The sequence below is a fragment of the Ambystoma mexicanum genome, chromosome 11 (genome assembly GCF_040938575.1).
Source record: "Ambystoma mexicanum isolate Mex_15411 chromosome 11, UKY_AmexF1_1, whole genome shotgun sequence".
NCBI lineage: Eukaryota > Metazoa > Chordata > Amphibia > Caudata > Ambystomatidae > Ambystoma > Ambystoma mexicanum.
Window position 1 is genome coordinate 590,455,893 of NC_090934.1, and position 21,546 is coordinate 590,477,438.

The window sequence follows — 21,546 nt, forward strand, 5'->3', positions numbered from 1 at the left end:
AGAGTGAACGGTCTAGTCTCTCACAGCATTTGATTGGTCAAAGTACATACAAAATAGCAGAGGGAAGCCAACATGGAGGGAGCCATCCTCAGACGAGGAAACCGGAGAGAGGCCAACCCGGCAAATAGGGGACCGCAGCAGGAGAAGCCATGCACAGAGGCATACGGGTGCACATAGGTAGTTCAGGGAGAAGGAGCTACTTCATAATCTGCCCAAGCAATCCTCCAGGCATCCCAAAGCCCAGCAAACCACCTGAAAGCAAGAGCGCAACTTCATAAGAACGCAACGACTGGTGGAGCAGTCGCCGATGAGAGGGAGAACCCAAGTGCGGCTGGAAAGAACTGAGACAGAATACACTGACGGAGGAACCAAAGGCTTTGGGGAGGCAGACCTAGACACGGTATCAACTCCTTAGGTGGTAAAGGCCCCCATAAGTGAATATGATTCAGAAATCATCCCGATTTGGCCTTTGCAAAACATAATGACCAAATGCTAGCGAATGCCTTCCTCAAAGTTATCTCTGGGGAAGAAGGGTGAGCAAGGGAGGGTCTATTCTTTTTCATTAGACATGGTTTGATATATAGCGGTGACACCGATCCTGAGGGCATTCCCAGTCTCAAATTGTAGTACTGCACAGTCACAAGAGAATGGTTCTAAAAATTGCATGTTCACATCTTACTGCCAGACATCTAGAAACTGCTAAGACCCAAGGGCAAATAGTGAGCCTGTTGTATTGGCCAGGAGTATATGCAGAAGTTAAAGATTTTGTTCTGACATGTCCACTTTGTCAGAAAACTGCCACACATACTCCCACTCCAGTTCCCTTACAACCATTCCCTGTTATTGAGGCCTCTTTTTCAAGAATAGAAATGGACATTACTGGTCCTCTGCAACCTTCCAAATTGGGAAATAGATATATTTTAGTGATAGTAAATCAGTTCACCAGAAATCTTTAACAGGGAACCAGGAAGAGTAAAGGAGTTTTACCACTATATCCGTACACCTCCTGATAGGGTTGTTAATTTAACACCCTATAGAATTTTTGAGGCTCGTGGAAAAATAGTCTGACAGGAAGTGGAAAAGATGCTTGTTTCTGGCATGAGAGAACCATCACAGAGTCCCTGGTCCGTCCTCACCAATATTTCTAGTAGCAAAACTGGATCAATCAGGAGGTTTTGTATTGACTTTCAGAAGTTGAACGCGCTACCCCAGTTCAATATTTATCCTATGCCTAGGATAGATGACCTCATTGATCAACTGGCAGCTGACATTTTTTTTTCTCTTCATGATTGATCTCACTAAGGGCTATTGGCAGGTACCAGTAAATCCACAAGACATGGAGAAAACAGCCTTTTCCACTCCTTTGGGACTGTTTCAATGTAATGTCTTACTGTTTGTTCTCCGCGGGGCACCCAGAACCTTTCAGAGACTAATGGATCAGATCCTCTGCCCATTTTCTAGTTTTTGCAGGGATTCCTTGGATGATGTAGTCATTCATGGTAAAACTTGGGATGAACACTTATTTCGCATTTATGAATTACCAGGGCGCTGAGGAAAGACAGTCTCCTTTTAAGTATTGTTTTTTTTTTTGTTGAGAACGAGCTAGTGCAACCGCAAACTGAAAAAGTCAGGGCAGTACAGGAGACCCCGGTACCAAAAACTAAACAGGAATTAAGAGCCTTTCATGGCCTGGTAGGTTATTATAGACGGTTTATACCAAACCATACCTCTGTCACCTCCTGTCTTACAGACGAGTCAAGAAATGCTGAACCCCAAAAACCTTAATGGAATACAACAATCAGGCCTGCCTTAACACCCTAAAACATATTCGTTGTAGTGAACCTGTGTTGAAGGACCTCAATTTCACACAAAAATTCATCCTTCAGACAGGTTGGCCCAGGGGCTGCTTTGTCCCAAGAATATAGTGGACGATAGCATCCTGTATTATGCAGCAGCAGAAAGCTCTTGCCATGAGAGGAAAAGTATGCTACAATAAAACCGGAGGCTCTAGCCATAAAATGGACAGTGGGGTACTTGTAGTACTATTTTAGCGGTCAGACGTTCTGTCTAGTTACTGACCACTTACCCCTCACGTGGATGAGTCTCTGCAGAGATACCAACCCCAGAATTATGCACTGGTTTCTTGATCTTCAAACTTATTGTTTTCTCGTCGAACTATGGAACAGTAAAGAGCAACGTAATGTGGATTTTCTGTCACATTTTCCATTGGGAGATGAAGAAACTAGTAGCATAAGGGGAAAGGTATGTGACAAATCTGTGGATGTCATCCCTTCTGCGCTAGTGTGAGACCTTTCCCATGGGACCAGGGTGGTGCGTTCATAGTACAATAGTCCCCCAGGGGGTGGTGCACCAGGAGAGGACCACATGGGAGAGGAAACCTCTTTTGGGATTAGTGACGAGATCCCCTGAGAATGTGGTATACCTCTGCTATGTTAGACCCTCCCGTTTTCCCTAAAACAAAGTCTCCTTCCCTCTTTCCAACCAGTGCCAATATCTGTTATTTCAACATTAACCAACCTAGTATGTTAAACCTGACAAAGGCCCTTAAAATACAAATTGCTCTCCATATCGCTCCAATACAAGTACTGTCCAGAGAACCAGAGTGAATGGTCTAGTCTCTCTAGGTATTTGATCGGTCAAAGTAAATACAAAATAGCAGAGGGAAGCCAACATGGAGGGAGCCATCTTCCAATGAGGAAACCTGAGATACGCGAATCTGGCGAACAGGTGACGGCAGCAGGAGACGCCGTGATCAGAAGCGAACAGGAGCACAAAGGTGGTCCAGAAAAAAGGGGCTACTTTATACGCTACCCAAACAACCCTCTGGGCGTCCTCAAGCCCATCAAGCCACCGGAAAGCAAGAGCGCAGCTCGAGAAGGAAGCAGCAACTTGAAAAGCAGCCGACGAGAAGGAGAAATCGAATGCAGCTGGAGAGAGAAGGACCAGCCTGAGGAAGAAGAATTGACCAATAGAGATGCTGCCAATGCGAGAGAACACTGAACGTTGCTGAAGCCTCACAGCAGAGCACGTTGCTCGGAAGATGCAAATAACAAAACAAATAGGTACACAGGAAGACTGAGAGGTGCTAGAGGTCTGAGAGGGGCTGGGAAAGAAATGCAGAGCACGAGTTAAGAGGGTCTGGTACCCCAGGAACATGAGAGAAAGGAAGACACTCTTCTATTCTTAGCAGGAAGGAGGGTAAACCAAGCAGGCAAGAGACATTATTGCGAGTCTAGGAGCTGCAGCCATATAAGAGCCAGAGAATCAGAGGGTTTGGGACCTTGAGAGAAACAGAGACAGTACAGAAGGAAATATATACTTGACTGGAGAGTAAACCAAGCTACTGCGACAGCGCATTGCGAGTCTGGGACCCACACCCATATGAGAGTGAGAGAATCAGAGGGTCTGGGACTCTGAGAGAACCAGAGACATTCCAAAGGAAAGCATATCCTTGGCAGGAGAGTAAACAATGCTATTGCAACCATACATTGCAAGTCTGGGACCTGCACCCACACGAGAACCAGAGAATAAGAGGATCTGGGACCCTAAAAGCAGAAGAGACAGTTTGAAAGAAAATGTACGCTTGGCAGGAGTGTACTCCAAGCTGGTATAATACAAAGAAAAGCACAGAAGAAAGCAACAAGCTCCTAAACTAGAACCAAAAGGAATCCAGGGGAAAGGAGCCAACCCTTGAGCACTGGAACTAGACATAGGGGAAATGGAACCTTTCTTTTATTGTTTTTGACCACCCGAGACATTGGGAACTTTTCAGTTGACAAAGACTGTCATTACCAATTTACAAACGTCCTTGCACATTAGATTTAAGTTACTGTCAGGGTCAAAAGCAGGGATTTTGGACACAACAAGGACTATTTGTTTGACATCCTGAGGTTTTCTTTAGATTTCTTTGAAGCAGGGATCCCCCTCTTACAGACAGACAGTCATTTTTTTCAAACTGTGTACTGGTTAATAAAAGTGTATAACCAAAACTATGCCACCTTTATGTCCGAGCCATACTTCTGCACACTTACACATTGTACAAATGGGATTCTTGGCAGAAATCCCAAATCTCTACTGGTACCCAAAGAAGGGCTGAAACTCTTTCCAGCGCTAAATAGTGTGTTTCAATAGTGCTTGAAAAAAATACCTTCTGTGCAATCCAACATACCTGTCAACCAACCCTGTTTTAGAGGGTATCACCCGCAGAAAAATCTTCACTCTCTCAAAAGCTGCATCAAGCAGAGATCCGCACTAATATGAGGTGCTGAGTCTATCTCCTTGGCAACAGGGTATTCTGAGCAGCACAGGAACAGAGCTGGAGCATTCAGGAGTCGAATTTGCATTCTGTTATAGGGAACAAAATCAAAACCCAGGTCGTGGTTGCCACAGCCTAGGATATCATTAATAAAGCCCCTTAAAACAAGAACCCTTGGTTGTCGTTTTATCACCAGGTTGACTCTGGCCCTTAAATCAACCAACCAGATAGCAATTGGTTCTTCCTCCTACACACACTGCAAGCAGGCGTACTCCTTTCCTTTTCCCAAAAAAAGTGCTGTGTTTGATGCCCTTGAAATCTTGGCACTCTGCCACAATAATAGCTCAGCCCCACCCATCTCCCTCATCTGCATACATCCACAGCTCCTCTGCTACAGACTCTGCCTAGACATAACCACTGGATTCAGGGGGTTTGAAACTTTGAAGCATCTCTACATTGGCTGCCACTCAAGCTAGGATTTGAGACTGAAATGCTTTAGTCGGTTTGTACATTCTGAACAATCATTATCATGAGAAACATTTTGGTCTAGATGTTTGAGGGGTCTTCAAATGGAGCTGTATCTAGTTATTGATGATTTCTGAGTGTGCGGTGGAAAGTTTGATATCGAGGACTTCAGATTAAACACAAGTAGGCCTATGGAATTCCAAAAATGCTACTAAAATAAGGAGATTTTAGGTTTGGTATCTGACATTTTAGGTAGGAATGCATTCAATTTTAGCTACGAATGCATTGCTATACATATATTTTAAATGAAATAATGACTAGAAAGTGACATGTCATATATTTGTATTGTTTCTATTGACTACTGATAGCTGATGTAATGTATGTACTCTGTTGTTGGATAGAGTATAAGGTTGTATGCAAAGAAAAAATGCTAGTTAAATTATGTTTAAAAAAAAAGGAATAACCACATCCCTCCTCTTCTGGTGACCCTCTACTGGCTTCTTGTGGCAAACAATGTGCAGTGCAGGCTCCACTGAATTGTTGACCGGCATTTCACGAACAAGGCCACCTTATTGCTTATCCAGGAATACGAACACTATCACTGGTCCGACCTCTCTGCTCATAATCAGTGATCGAAGTGAGTGGGAACGGTCCTGAGCAGTGTTCCACTACTTTTATTTATTTCCGTTTACCCTTCCTCTACTTTTTACAACCATTTTCAGCATTCTTTATAGAGGATGTGTTCATTCATGTCCTTGTGCAAGTGTAAAGTTGTAATTGGAGCCTTAGTTACTAGTCACTATTGGACTAGTGGAATGCCCAGGGCACAACACTTGTCACATGTTGCACTATGGTTCTGCCCAACCTCTCCCCTGCCGGGACCACAGTTACGCTACTTTTTTTGGTACACTTCTACCACTGCTCGTAATCTACAAATGTCCTGCAGATCATGCAGCTCTGCAAGTCTTGCACTGATAGCCATGTGGTTTCTATCCCTGCTTCTCTTCTCGGGGCACCTTATCCTCGCTACACCAGTACCACCTTCATCAGACAAACAGGGACATCGATGCCCCCTGGACTTCTACATGGTCGTCAAGTCATGGCCTTTCACCCGTGAAATCACCCCTCTCCTTCCACAGTACCATCTTGCATCTGTTCAACTAGCATGGAGTGAATGATTGCAATGTACAAATTCAGCAACAAAAACTATATTAATCAATGTGTTGCTATACTTTCATTGTGGCAATCATATCATGCTGACACTGTGGCATTAATGTCTGCCAGGACTACTGCCTATTTTCTGCAGAAATGCATCATGACAAATACGGGCTATGAGACGGTGAAGGCACCCTCAAATTTCTCTTGCAGCAAATGCACAGACATACCACCCTTAAAAATCAGAACGTCCCCGTTTACAACATTTTCCTATGAAGGAGAATATGTTAAGGTTTCCTGAAATGCAAATATTTGCTGGCATCACACATACTAGCCCAAGAGCATCACAGTTTCCTGTGCCTATAAAATATTCTTTGTAAATATGGTGTCAGTCGTGACAGTTCATAAATAGGACTTCCACAGAGTTGGGATCAGGGATTCCTGCTCTGCTGCTCTTGAAACCTCTGCTAAGGAGCGCTGTATCTTTAAGGGCTCCCAACGAAAAATGCCACATGTCGCAGCCATTGTTAAGAGGACAGCACAGGGGAGCCAGTGTACACCCACACTGATGCCATACTTTAAGTTCCATCACACACCCACAGATAAAACGGCCTAAACCAACAACAACATTCAGTGAGAGCATGGGTTTATTTCCTTAGGAATTCAGCCTTGGCTTTGCTTTCTGTAAAACTTGGCACAGGCACAAGGGCCCTATTCTCAGAAGTGTACGCACCCTTTGTAGGCTTGAAAAATGAGACACGCATTCAGACTGTCTGCGCAGTCCCAAGGACAGTGCTTGCTGGAGCTTTCATTTCGATCCCGTTTATAGAAGGTCAGCCGGCACAACAGTTGCAAGCAAGCAGTTAAGCCCTGCAGAGGTGTTACAGAGCCAGGGCAGGTTCTGGGGCAAGGCAAAGCTGGAGTTCTGCATATTCTGCCACCAACCGGTGGAACCAGATTACTCCTTAAAGCAGCAAATCGGACCCTATTCTTAAGTGAAATGAGGAACGTGCCGTTCCCTAGGGTGTTGAAAACTTGCCTGGCCTGCACGGTAAAACTAAGTGTCCCCTGGTTAAGGGGTGTACCCAATCCACCTGCTCAGTGCACATGGTGGCATTATGATATGATATGATATGATATGGCATTTATAATGCGCCTATACACAAGTGTTTCAAAGCGCAACGAGGCAAGGGAGGGGGAACAGAGTGAAGACAGACAACGATCTTACTAGGCCAGGTGTCATTGAGATCATGCAAGTGCAAGGGAAGGGGGAAAGGGAAGTGCGGGGAGGGGGGAAGGGGAAAGTGCAGTACATGGGATAATAAAATAACAAGATAAATAAAAGAGTGGCCAGCTGGTGGCAAGTGCAGGTTGAGTGCAGACATCAGTGCTGGTAGGGGAACTGTAGGGCGACAGAAAACAATCCCCAGGTGCAGGGGTTGCCAGGGAGGCAGTGCAGGAGTGCAACTGGCAGGGCTTGGGCCCGAGATCAGATGGGTGGCCAGGTAACCAGTGCAGTATCAGTATCAGCCAGGACTTCAGCAGGGGAGAGGGGAGAGAAAGCAGAAGCAAAGAGGAAGGTTTTAAGGTGCTTCCAGAACCTTCAATGGCCTTAAATGCAAGCAGCGTGAAAGAAGTCTTGCTTTTATTAACAGTGCCATGTGATAATTTCAGACATTCAAGCTCATTTTGAAAGAGCCTGTAATCTTGCTGTCGGCCGTTACATTAACACCTTAACGTAAAACAGCTCCACATCGACCAAACGTTTGTCAATTGCATGACAGAGTGCAAAAATGGAGGGCAAAAGTCGGTGTACAAGCATGTACGCCAGCGATTGCCCTCCCCTTTTGTACCCCGCTGTGCAAAAAGTTCAAATGAAGTAAACACTGCCTGCCAGGTAGCGTTTACAATGGATCCCTAAGGAGTTTGCCTGCTTTTTGCTGGTGCAAAAAGCCTGCAGGCTCCGGAGGGATCCTCACCAATTATGCCCATATGAAAATGCATGCGGGTGCAAATGCTGGAATATTTGTATGTCGGAAAGGAACGGAACAGCGGAAACGCAGGTTCCGTTCATCCCTTCCTCTGTGCCAAACAAATGAAAAAAAACGTTTTTGTGGCATGAATGAAAGGCGTAAAAGCCTTGTGCAAGGTTGCTTGCCTTTCATTCAAGTTACATCGCAGAGCAAAATGAGCACATAGCCTACAAAGGATTAAAATTGGAAAAAGCGATAGAAACTGCTTTCACTGTAAGGAGTGGACAAGTCTCTTTGGTTTTCACAAAAATAAAAAAAAAACGGATTTAGAAAGATCGCTTTGATAACACTCAGAGCAGTCTTTTTAAATCTTCATTGTCATAGTGGCCTGTAAAATAGAGAGAGCCAAGGATAGTTTTATGGATGCATTGGATGTGGCATGTAACAGTGAGTGCACACTGAACGACAACAGAATGAGGGAGATGGGAGGTGAGAGGGACGTGTAGGTGGGTGCGGGCAAGGGGGTCATAAGGAGCTGCATTTCTCGCCTGTGGTGGTGCTCCTTTAGCTGTGCAGGCTGCACCACTGATCTCTCTTCTATGGACCTGTGAGAAGACTGAGCTTAGGGCCTTTTAGGAACCTGCATATATAATGGATGGGATCACACAGAATAACTCGAAATCCAAATAACCGAACCGACTCAGGAAGAGGGCAAAGTACTGTTTTATTAACAATGATCTAAAACAGGGTGTTTACAAACAACTTCAACAGACGTACGTTCAGGTTCTCTCAGTGATCTTTTCGCAAACAATAGCTTTTATACCAAAAATACAAAAGAGGTGACATCATATTATGTGACAATATGATATAATATGATGTGGCATTTATAACACGCCTGTGCACAAGTGTTTCTAGGCACGACAAAACAAGGAGGGGGAAACAAGGGAGGACAACATACAAATAAATAAAAAACCTATTAAGGTTCGAGATTGGCTTAAGGGGAACATCTAAGTATACTTTCTATAGGGACTAGGATTGTGATTGGCTGCCCACTATCAGGTGGACAACATATGCCTGCCTCTAAAACATGTAATCTTCAGAAACATTAACTGCACAGTTTCTTACTGGTTTTTAAAATATAAGGTCCTTCATTATATGGACTACTACAATTGGTTGGCATGCTTGTGCCAGATCTGGAACATTCACTTCACTAAGCAGCACGTAAGCCCAGACCCAGGTGCAAGGGGATGGGGCATGACACTACCTCCCCACCCAATTAGCCCAGCATCTCTCATCGCCCATGCCTTCTGCCATGAAGATTGTCTTTGAACTTGGCCTTGCAAAGTAAACTTGTCTCTAGAATACATAGGAGTGAGAGCATTCGCTATCGCATTCTGGGATTCCATGTTCAAACTCTATTTTCATCCTTGGCTCACGTGACAGGAGACCATGATTTTGCCAATTTTGCAGGTTTTAAATGCTTTAAATGAATTAAACTTGGCACTCTTGGTGTTCTTTCTTTGCACCTTAACAAGGAATAATTCTTCCTTCGCACGTACACCCACTTTTGGAAGAGAGAACTGACCTTGGCTGCTTCAGTCTTGACTCCAGGCTAGACAACCTTGTCTTGCAGCTACACAATTATACTCATTCTTGCTGTGACACAGCTTTCAGGGTCCTGGCTTTCTAAATTCATGATACCGACGTTCAGCTTCTATACAATGGCGGCTTCACCTGCGTCTATTCTCTATATATAGCCAGCTTCTATGATGACTTAGTCTACCTTGCGTTTCAGCATCTGTACATTTGTTGAACGGTTGATTTTCTGCAGCACTTTGTGCATGTGTATTTTTCTTCTTTGTATTTAAAAGTTCACTTAATTCTTTACTTTGTCATTCATTTCTTAGGATCTATACATCCTCTTCAGTCAATATCTCGGGATGTCGCACATACATTTTTGCGATGCCACTAGCTTAATTTCTTTGCTCTCTCATATTCCTTCAGGGAGTTGCTCATCACTTTGGGGACACATTTGGTAGGGTTCTCTCAATTGGTATCTTCTCTCAAACACAGGCTGCAGTATTGGCACAACTTATGGTGTCAAACTCGGCACATGCCCAGGTCTCCAAAATAAGGGTGGAAGGGGGCAGGGTTTCCTCCAGAGGCATGCAACTGCTCTTCTACAGGCTAAGGAATAACCTTTAGCAGCCAAAACAGTGGGCTTTGCCAATGCTTGTTACTACTGTCTGGTGTTCTGCCTTCAGACAGTGGTATTCAGCAGTAAAAGAAATTCCAAGAGCACCTCATGAGAGTGAAGAAAGTAAACTATCGCGATTTTAAACGTGGTTTACTTGTTAGAGATCAATATGCAAATTTCAAAAATACATCTTTTCGCAAAGACTTCTCTCTACACAGCGCTTAAATCACAAGGAAGGAAAACACATCACAGCTTTCATAAACACACCAAACCAAAACATTGGCATTCATCTTTTTCCAGCATTCCATCGCATTCCTGAAGAGCGAAACACATTTCAGGTTTCCAGGCTCGCTGCCAGTGTACTGCTACAGATGGGAACAGGGGTAACATTGGTAGCTGCACTGTCCACTGCCTCGCGGTTTGCGCTTCTGTCTCTGAAGGATTACTCTTTTCCTGTAAAATATATAAGATTCCTGACCAGAAGAGCCGGTGTTGCCCCATTAAAGTCACATGCGTCTTGCTGAGAAAAGCGGAATTCCCATTCGAAACCTAGCATGTTTGCTGACAGGCCCCGGCATTGTTATTCTAAGGGTTGGGCAGTATTGAGAAAAGTGCCGGAAGTTAATCCTAACCTTGCTAAGAAGTGCCACTATCGCCCAAGGGTTGGAAGTTAGGACAATGATGCGGACTGCCTTTGCTGTTCCTTTCAAATCTCCTGAGACCTATTTATCCCAAAAAAGGCGTAGATATTCTGATTAGCTGTGCTACTATCCCGCCCCCGCTGCCTCCCATCGTGACTGCTGAGCATCATCCTTGAAGTGCGAATACACGTTGTTTGAAAGAATAACTGGGACCAAAGCCATTAAAACATCAGCTAGTACACCCAAACTTGTGTTTTTTTCCTATACCATGTAACTGTAATCAGCAAGCTCATTGTAACAGCGCCGCGAGGCCCTTCGGCCATTGTGCGCTTTATAAATTCAAATAAATAAATAAATACAATTTTGAGTATGTCAATAGATCTTGGAAAACCATGCAGTCCTGACAACTGTGTTTGAGTGTGTGGTAGGCGAAGTGTGGCCTGACGCCCAAGGCAACAACTTACCAATGGAAGCTCTAGCTGTCAAACTACAAAGTACAACGTCACAAAGGTTCACCTGCTAAAAGTATAGCAGTCTTACTGTGCAGTACCAACACTGTTTGAAATATAGTAATTGTACTTTAAAATACTATACCTGGTCCATTTGAAATCTACAAGACTCATTGAACAGTGCAAGGACGATCCCAAACATGTATATTATTCTATTAGGAAGGGTTAGCACTGCCTCACATCATTGGATACCTCCTTATTTAAAATATGATGTGCCCCTTGAAAGGAAAAGCAGTCACTTATATACTCCAGACCAGGTGAAAAGAACTGCCCTGTCAATTACAGGCATTAAAGGCTGTTCGGAGGTACTGGTGCTTGAGGGTTAAAGGTACAGAAGTTCTGTTTGGAAGTGCCAATACTAACGTAGTGCATCACGCTGTTACCACTCTGCCTATGTTCCTGGAGTAGAAACCAGGAACCGACCTTTTTATTTCTTCATACATCCTGCTTCCTGCAGCTGGCTGCTCCACACCTGTCCAACCCCTTCTGCACAGCAATCCCACCCAAACAACCCACAAAGCAGGCCCCCCGACCCTATGAAAACTCCCCATGATACGTCTGATAAAGCCAGGCGAGCCTACATCTATCATTTAGCCACCTGTTGTCCCCTTGTGATCCATCAGTGCCTCTTGCGCCTGCACGTGAATGCTCAACACAATGCACATGGGCATCCTGGACTGCAAGTATGTTCATACTGTATGCAGTCAGGCACGCCTCATTGCCAGAGTGTTCATGGGCAAGGGTTTAGAAAACTCAACTGGGAAGCAGGTGCAGGAGCCATGAGTTCAATCATCTTCACCACTGATCTCCTATTATTTTAATATTGTTGTTGTTACTCGGCACATCATGAATAATAATGACTTCTGACACAATCGTGCAATATAACATCTGCTGAGTAAAGTGCTTAATGTGCAGTACAGTGGGGATTGAAGGCACGGGTTTTCTGGCTGGCCTTGCTTATCCTCAAGCCCTTTGCTGCTGCTTTCTATTTGCAGCAACCCATCAAGCTGATCAGTGGGCTTGGATAATCCAGGGGGGTGTGTGTGTGGGGGGAGGGGGTGGCGACGGCTATTTGCTTTGTTTCTCGTGCACATCATTGGCATGGAAGATTGTTCTGATTGCTGCAGATGTGACAATATGGGAGTGGAGTGTTGAGAGACTGGGGTGGCCTGTACCAGATGCAGGCCACCTGGGAGAGGAGTGCATTATTTGCGTTGTGGGATTTGCAGAATTAGACATGCAATGGGCAACCCTCAAGAATGATGTGTTGCCAGACAGTCATCTCCATAATGGAATGGGGGTATGGTGACATGTATGCGACTGTAGTATGTTGAAAAGTGACTCAAGGTACTTTCTACTCGATCCAGTTGATGCCAATTGACACTTTGTATTGTGTAAATGTCTGGATGTCAGAAAACTACTATACAGTATTAGGGCCGATCTGCCTAAGCAAGTGCTAATGGCAGTTCATTCCATGTGAGTATACAGGATGCACAGTTTTAAAATGTTATCTAAATGTCCTTTCATTAATGTGTTAATGTTATCTCTTTCCTTACCACACTGCCGGTTTTCCAATGCTTCACAGCCGTAGAGTGGCCAGTTTCTGTTCTTCTGACCCCACCACAGCAATCAAGTGAACTTAGAATCTTTGTTTGCATCTGAAGTAGGGAGGTATAGCTTCGCTGGAAGAAGGTGCTAATCCACGCCTTGAACGTGTAGCAGACAACACCCATTGTGTGCTGTCACTGTAGAAAAGAATAGCATTTTCATGATATAACCTCTACCAAATTATTTGGTCCTTGATTCCCTTAAAAGCAAGATAGTGATCGGCCACCAGGGGGCGCACGGATGAGCCTGCTCTTCGTGTGAGCTCCGCACCTGAGGTCCCAAAAGTGGCTTTGAGCCCCCACTTTTACGACCCCCCCAGGCTGGTTACGGAGCTGGACACGTCCGAAGGCGACCCCCCCATCTGGGGAAAAACCCGAAGAAAATCGGAGGAGTCTTTGCTGAGAAAACAAGATATACGTTCTGAGGCCCTGGCCACGACGTGCGCAGCAACAACCGGAAAGCGCACCCCCGCGCCTGAACACACGTTTGATGGGAGATCAGGCCTACGCGACGGCCCCTACACGGTGGAGGGAGTCTCCCTCGGCCCCGCTCGTGTCGCGGCCTGTCGGTGTGGGTCAGACGCTGCGTGCTGAGCCCTGTCCCCGTGCGTACCCGGAAGGCCCCTACCCAACGAGATAAGGTAGGCGGTCGCCCCTCACCCCACTGAAGGTCTCCACGGGGCAAGGGACTGTTCCGCGTTGCGGCACGTACCCCCATCGGAACTTCCTCCTCTCCCTCCCCGCTCACACCGAGAAATAGGAGTCTAAAAGCATCTGAGGGCAGAGATACCCCCCCCACCATCCAGATCAACATACGCGGTGCACCGCCTAGTCCGTACCTCAACTTTGTCACACTAACAGATTTTGCTCCAAATCTACCAGCATATTGGAAGGTCACCAGGTCTCGAGGTTTGGGCCCCCACACCTGGGGCGTGTGCCTCCTCGAGTACAAACTACGGTCGCTTACAGAACCTCCTCAGGCAATGAAGAATTGAGGGTTGGGCCCCTGCTCTGACTACACACACACGCTTCCAAGCTCGCCGGACTTGGGAACACGTTCCCGGCTTTCCACCTGGAGTGGTCTTGAGCGCACGGGGCGAACCTGGGAGGGCCGTACCCTGCCCGTGCCCAGCTGCCCCTATCATCGGAGTTTTCCGTCACGCTGCGCTGGGGACGAACCCCCACAATTATCAAAACGGAACCAGATGCAAGAAAGAGTCAAGAGGTGCCTGATCTTATGAGGGACGCTACTCGCCGGTGGTGAATTTCACAAAAGCTCTTTGTCTCGATGCCTCTCCTGGCCAACGTGGGATAACAGCCCACACGCACATGCGTATTACACTCGAATGACCTCCCCGGCGGCCTAACCCTCACAAATCTGAGACCCGTCCTTCATGAACCCTAAGAGTAAACTCGCAAAATACAGGTTCACGCCAGCCATCGAACCTTTTAAATCTTCCACTGAGTCCAAGATGTCGACGGCGGGGCCTGATGCAGCGGCTACCAAGGCGGATGTTGCTGATCTGCTCTCCGAGATGAGAGGCATGAGAGCAGACATTGGCGGCAAAATAGACAAAATCACACAAAGGATGGACAAAATGGACGACAGCCTGGAGCAGGTTGAGCATAATCAAACATCTCTGAGCACATTGGAGGCGCAAATGGATCACCGCATCACCGAGATAGAACACAAAGAAGAAGAAATACGCCTCAAGGTTGATGATCTTGAAAATAGAGACCGCCGCAACAACATAAGGGTCTTCGGTGTTCCCGAGACAGAAGGTGAAACTGAACTCGATCTAAAACAGACCCTACACAAGATTCTAAAGCTCCTCTTCAAGGATGATTCGGTGGATGAACCCAGAATAGACCGCATTCACAGAGCTGGGGGTAGGTCGGGAGGCCCGAGGTCGGTACTGGCCCGATTTCACAATTACGCTGACAGAGTAAGAATCCTGTAGAAGGCCAGGAATACCATACAACTCTCACTCGAAGACTCCAATATTTCACTCTACCAGGATTTATCTTCACTCACGCTGGCACTGAGGAAGAAGTGTTCCCCGATCATGAAGATGCTAAAGGACAAAGGCGTTAGATACAGATGGGGTTACCCGTTCTCCCTCACCTTTGAATGGGAAGGCTGGGCGATGAGGCTCTGCTCGGAGAGGGACATCACCGACTGTATAGCGGACCTGATAGGTCCCCAGGGGGAGGGTTCCTCCCTTGTGGAGTCCAAAAAGGAGGAGGGTGAGTGGCACACCAAGGGCCCAAGGCGATGAAGAATCCAAGGATCCAGAAAATTCTGTAGGTTGAACAATTCCCAGGATATGGAGCATTAAAAGGAGGCATGGATTCTCGCATCATGCCGCAAAACGCAAAAGAAACACTGAGGTGATAACAAGGCGAGGCCCGGGAGCATGAGTGTCGCCTAACATTGGGTGGAGTAACTCAGCTCACTTGATGTCGATCTGACTCCCGGTGCGTGCCACTGATATGCCCGGCATAAAGGTCGAACACTTACCTTACTGTCAGACACTGGACAGATGCCCAAGATCGAGGCTGGAAGTCGTATTTACAAGTTGGTTTTGATGAATATTATGAGTGCAAAGTTGGGGGCTCACTGTTATATTGGTTTATACGTTGATAGGACCGCTTGTTTTGCGGTTCCCATTGGTGGTCCGAGGCCGACTGGGTGATGTTAACCTGGGAGGACCGGACGCCGACTGCATGGGGGGGGAATGAGGTGGGTGGGGTGGATGGGTCGACACATAGTACACTGGAAGGCAAACCTGGGGGGGCGGAAGAGCACGAGGCAAGTTGATGAAGGAACCGAGGGCGTACTGGGCGGGTCACTCACTGGCCTCCTCAGGACATGTTAGGTCCCTATCTGAGAAAGACGGATCAAGCCCCGTCCTATCAATCGACTCAAGGGCCATGAAGCAGGCGATTCAGCCATTAAAATGTTCACACAAACTCTGTGATGTCTCCCGCACTTGCATCCATTAACAACACGCTACACATATGCACACTGAATGTAAAGGGACTGAACTCCCCCACAAAACGCTCAATGGTGGCCAGGGAATTTAGGCGGTCGAACATAGACATCCTGTTTCTCCAAGAGACAAGATACCGCAGAGGTGAGGAGATACTTATTCCATCTCGCGAGGTGGGCCCTTCTTTCTGGTGCTCCAATATCACAAAAAAAGGGGGAGTGGGGATTCTTATTCGCAAAAGTCTCCAGATGGCGACTCTTGACACATGGACGGACAACGAGGGAAGAGCTCTCGTGGTGGTGGGGAACATTCGCGGCACCATTTTAACACTGGCTACACTTTATGCATCCAACCAAGGGCAGAATAGGTTCCTCCATAAGATTACGGAGAAAGTCTTCACCATGGCACAGGGACACATAGCTCTTGGGGGAGACTTTAACACCTGTATGGACAGCTCGATGGATAGACAAACTAGGGCAGATGCGCATGACCCACCCACCTCTCAAGATGTAGCCGAAATTAAACTTACCCTTGACCTATATGGTCTCACTGACAGTTGGCGTCACCTGCATCCAGCAGATAGATGCTTCACCTTCCACTCCCTCCCCCATGACACGCTCACGCGTATTGATTATATCTTCCTTAACGACAGCCTCCTGCGAATACTTCGTGCGGCAAGTATTCATCCCACCGCATGGTCGGACCACTACATGGTCGTGGTCGATATGTGCTGGGACGACTTGACCCCTCGAAACTCCAAATGGAGGTGCAACGATTCACTGTGGACTGACTCGGTTTTCAAGGAAACCCTTGAAACTGAGATTGAGCAATTCTTCCTTACCAATGATACGGGGGAGGTCGGGAAGGTACAACTATGGGAAGCTGCTAAGGCCACCTGGACGGGGGTACTCATTAGGGAAGGGGCCCAAAAAAAGAGAGCACGTGCACTGATAGAAAAAAACATCAGGGGAAAGCTCCAAATAGCCCAGAAATTAGTAGAATCTTCCCCGTGCAACAGACCCAAACACATGGCCGAAGCCAGACAGCTCAGGGAAGAGCTCCGCCTACTCATCGTTGGTAAGACAGCCCAAACCCTACAATATTTAAAACAAAAATACTATGAAAAGGGTGATAAAGCAGATGCTCTTCTGGCGGCACGTCTTCGGGCACAGAAAGCTGAAAAATAGGTAGATAGTATTGAAAGGGTTGATGGCACCCTCACAGATACGATCGTCACATCTCCTGAGGGGATACAGGAGGCATTTGCCTACTTTTATGAGGATTTATACACATGCAACCCCCCCCTCCTCAGGAAGCATTGACACTTACCTTAGTGAAGTTAGGATCCCCACACTCACATCCACAGAAGCCGAATCCTTAGACACGCCAATTACTGAAGAAGAAGTCACAGAGGCCATAAAACGTCTAAAGACTGGGAAAGCCCCGGGAGATGATGGTTTCACACCTGGGTTCTACAAGGCTTTCTCTACACTCATCGCCCCCTTCCTTACATCCTTATTTAATCACATTTTCGAAACAGGCCAGGCGCCCCCGTCCTTCTCAGAAGCCCTTCTCGCTGTCATTCCAAAGGAAGGGAGGGATCCCACGCATTTCAGTTCCTACCGCCCCATCTCTCTTCTGAACATAGATGCTAAAATATACGCAAGAGTCATTGCAGCCCGACTCGAAACATACCTACCACGATTAATTCACTCTGATCAGGTTGGCTTTGTCATCGGGAGACAGGGTGCAGACACCATGAGGAAAACCTCACATCTTATCTACGAGGCGCAGGGAATGGGAGGGGACCCATCTCTTCTTTCACTGGATGCTGAGAAGGCCTTCGACAGGGTTGCCTGGGACTTCTTAGAAAGAGTATTGGTCCGGAATGGGTTGGGACCGAAGTTACGCCGTGCCATTACGGCCCTGTACACATCTCCCACAACATCAGTGACAGTAAACGGGGGCTATTCGCGATGGTTCCCTCTGGAAAGGGGAACGAGGCAGGGTTGTCCTCTCTCAGCAATACTATTCGTGCTCTTTCTTGAGCCGTTGGCGCAGAGATTGAGGCAGGATGCTAGGGTAAAAGGCATTATGGTAGGAGATTGCAAATACAGATTAGGCCTCTATGCGGATGACATACTACTGCACCTAACTGACCCCCTAAGTTCTGTCCCGGCCGCGATCAGCATCATCGAAGAATATGGGGAACTGGCTGGCCTTAAAATCAACACCGGAAAGTCGATCCTCCTTCCACTTGACAAGAGTCGAGACTCTGAGGCAGATCGATTTGCTCCCTTAGGAGTAAAGGTCAACCTCACCACGCTTTGATATTTGGGTATTAATGTGACCCAAGACCTTGACTCCCTTTATGAGGCTAACTTTCCCCCACTATCGCTCTCCCTCCAGAAGGACATCCAAAGATGGTCCAGACTCACCATCTCCTTGCTGGGCCGATTAAATGCAATAAAAATGGTGATTCTCCCTAAAATACTTTACCTGTTTCAAATGCTCCCCATTAAAATGCCCAAAGAATACTTTACGTGCATGAGAAAAACCCTCTCAGCCTTCTTGTGGCAGGGCCAGAAGCCGAGAGTCCCCAGATCCTTGCTACAGCTCCGGAAGGACAATGCGGGAGTGGGCCTCCCGGATATAGAAGCGTATTACAGGGCAGCTCAACTACGGGTCCTTGTCCCGCACATCAGGCAAAAGTCGGAGCCACAGTGGATAGCCCTAGACAACTACCATCTCCGGCCATTCATTCTAAGTGAATGGTTATGGGTTCAGGGCCGCAATTGCGAAATAGTGTAAAAAACCACCCTATCATTGGAACAATATGGGCAATCTGGACACCGGGCAGGAAAATGGTGGGAGTAACAACCTCGCCATCTCCCCTTGGACACCTGTGTTCACCAGGGATTTGGGACGCTATCCCAGAACCAGGGAGCTTCGAGACATGGTACAATGCGGGATTAGAGAGGGCTGGACAACTCTGGAGAGATGGTGCCTTCATTGCAATTCAGGACTTACAGGAGGCGCTCAACATAGGCCCACTCTCTGTTTTTCTATATCTCAGACTCAAGGGGGTGATGACAAGGGCGGTATGGAAGGAACAACTACAAAGGGATCTCACCCCGTTTGAAAGCATTCTCAACACATGCACAGGTTCAAAGGGCTTGATAAGTGCAATGTATTCTGCGCTGATTGAGGTTGATATCACACCATCACACACACTGAGGAACAGGTGGGAATCAGACATGGGAAGGCAGATTTCGCAAAAGTTATGGCTCCAAATTTGCAGAAGGACAGCGAAATCTTCCATATCATGCCAATATAAATTGCATGCCGTTAAGTTGTTATACAGATGGCAATACGACCCGGTCCGGTTGGCCAAAATGTACCAAGGAATAAGCCCACATTGCTGGAGGGGCTGTGGAAAGCGGGCTGATTACTGGCATATGTGGTGGGGGTGTGAGGTGGTCCAAGCCTATTGGACGGAGGTCCTCAGTTGGATCAAGGAGCTGGATGATGTGGACAGAGAGGTACACCCACTTCTGATCTTGTTTGGCTTGGTTGAGACAGAAGACACAATTAATAAAGCACCTAAAATGGTCTTGGGTTTACTGCTGGCCGCTCGTGCGTGCCTCACCATGGTGTGGAAAAGAGCAAGGCTCCCTAGAAAGACCGAATGGCTGAGTGTGGCCTTGAATATATATAGAATGGACAACCTCGCGGCGGTCCTACATGGAGATCGCACCTCAGTAGAGAATGCATGGTCGGAGTTTCGGGCTAAATATGTGTTGTAAAAATCGTGTGCGTAACGTTACAATGTTTGGAGACATTATGGTTGATGGCTGAGTCTCACTGCTAGGCTAAACTTGCAAGTTCTAATATGTCTATGAATCCAATATCGGGTAGTTAATAGTGGTTTGGAGATAGATACTGGTTTCTTCCAGTCCTTCAGACGGTAATATGTGCAAGGGGGGGAGTGGGGTGGGAAGGGGTAACTGGGTTTGATGAACCTATTCAAAGTTTAGGCGATATGCATCAGATCCCAAACGTTTTTATACACTGTTTTGCTATCAATGTGATATTAATTCTTCTTTTTTTTTTGTACCTAACCGTTCGGTTGTAAATGCCTGTATAAGATTGTCAAACTTTTATTTTGAAAACTAATAAAAAGACGAATTAAAAAAAAAAAGCAAGATAGTGAGATTCAAAGTGCGACCATTGCTGCAAGTTAAATTCTGACCACAGTATTTGCCAGACCCCACTCTGTTAAAAGGGCTAAGCTCTGAATGGAGGTGACATTTTATTGTAATGGGCATCTGTGTGTGGGTGCGGAATGGTGTGATGCCACATGGAGTCTGAAGTGTTGGTGAGTGACTGGGTTCTATGTGTTCTTACCAGTGACAGAGTTGCTGTGCTGGCTGGGATGGGTGTTCCAGTACTCTGCCCATCTATCCTACCTGTGCTTACAGTGAGGGAATAAACTTACCCAATAACTTACCTCCTGACTCCAGCATGGTGTGGGAGCCTGAGAACCCCATTACTTCACTGGAGACGAGGTGGTCTTGGCTGCTGAGAGGCAGCATCAGTGGACAAGACACTGCCTTCCAGAACAGATATCAATCTAGGAAGGTGCCAGCTGTGCTTGGGACCAGTGGGAAATGGTCCTAGGCAATCCTACAGGCCGGGTGGTGTAGGAGCTGCAGTGCTGTTACAGCTGCAGGTGGTCCTGTCCCAGAAAGGTGGTTGGGATCCTTGAGGAGTCTATGTGGAGTACATGTGAGCAGCAGCATTCTACATGAATTGCTAACTGGTGAAGGTCCAGAGCAGACGTGGTATCTGCAGGTCCATGTACAGTGGCCTACGGTGGACACAGTGTCTGCAGGCCTGGAGGTGCTTGCTTCGGCAGCACATATACTAAAAAGAGCAGCCCAGTAAGTGTTGCCCGGGTGGGCAGAGCAACAGCGGACCTGTCATCTGTAGCGGAGGTGTGTCGTCGCAGCTGTCTTTCTGTGCCACTGAAAATCCAGTCCTGGTGGAAGGAGCGCAGGAGCATAGGAGCGTCTGTGTAGCTCCTGCGGGTCCATGTCTGCGACAGGACCCAGGCTACTGGTAAACTCCAGCAGCGAATATGGCACTGAGGAGGTGGATCGCAATAGCACGGCCAGAACATGTTGGCTGTCGCACAGTCAGTGGGGAAATGGTGACGCATTGGAACCTTGTAGTTCCACCCTGTCCTGCAGTAGCCATGAGAATGATAAAGCGTCTGAGAATTCACTCTCCACGTCAGCGCGTGGGACGTGCCAGTGTCAACGGAAGTTCATTGAGTTACATGAGGCAGAGTCGGCAAGAATGATTCCTCATTATTGCAGAGCCGTGGAGGCCTTGACGAGGGTGTTGTGGGTGAGCATCTGGTTTTGGTAGAATTGCTCACTGTCAGTTCTGTGGGTTGTGTCACCCAGGAAGGAAGGTTGTTGAGTACCAATTTCCATAGGTTGCTTGATTCCGGTAAAGGTACTTGGTCATCCGCTAGGGGTAAGAAGCATGTTATGGAGGTGGATGGTGTCCAGATTGTGTTTAAAGTATCTAAAGATTCCCGTTTGGAGGAGCGGGTTGACATTTGCCAAATGTGTATTATTTGCAAGGATAGTACTTCACACAGCAGTGATGTATGCACATCCTGCGAGAGAATGGTCCTCAACTTGAAAATGTGTGATCCTG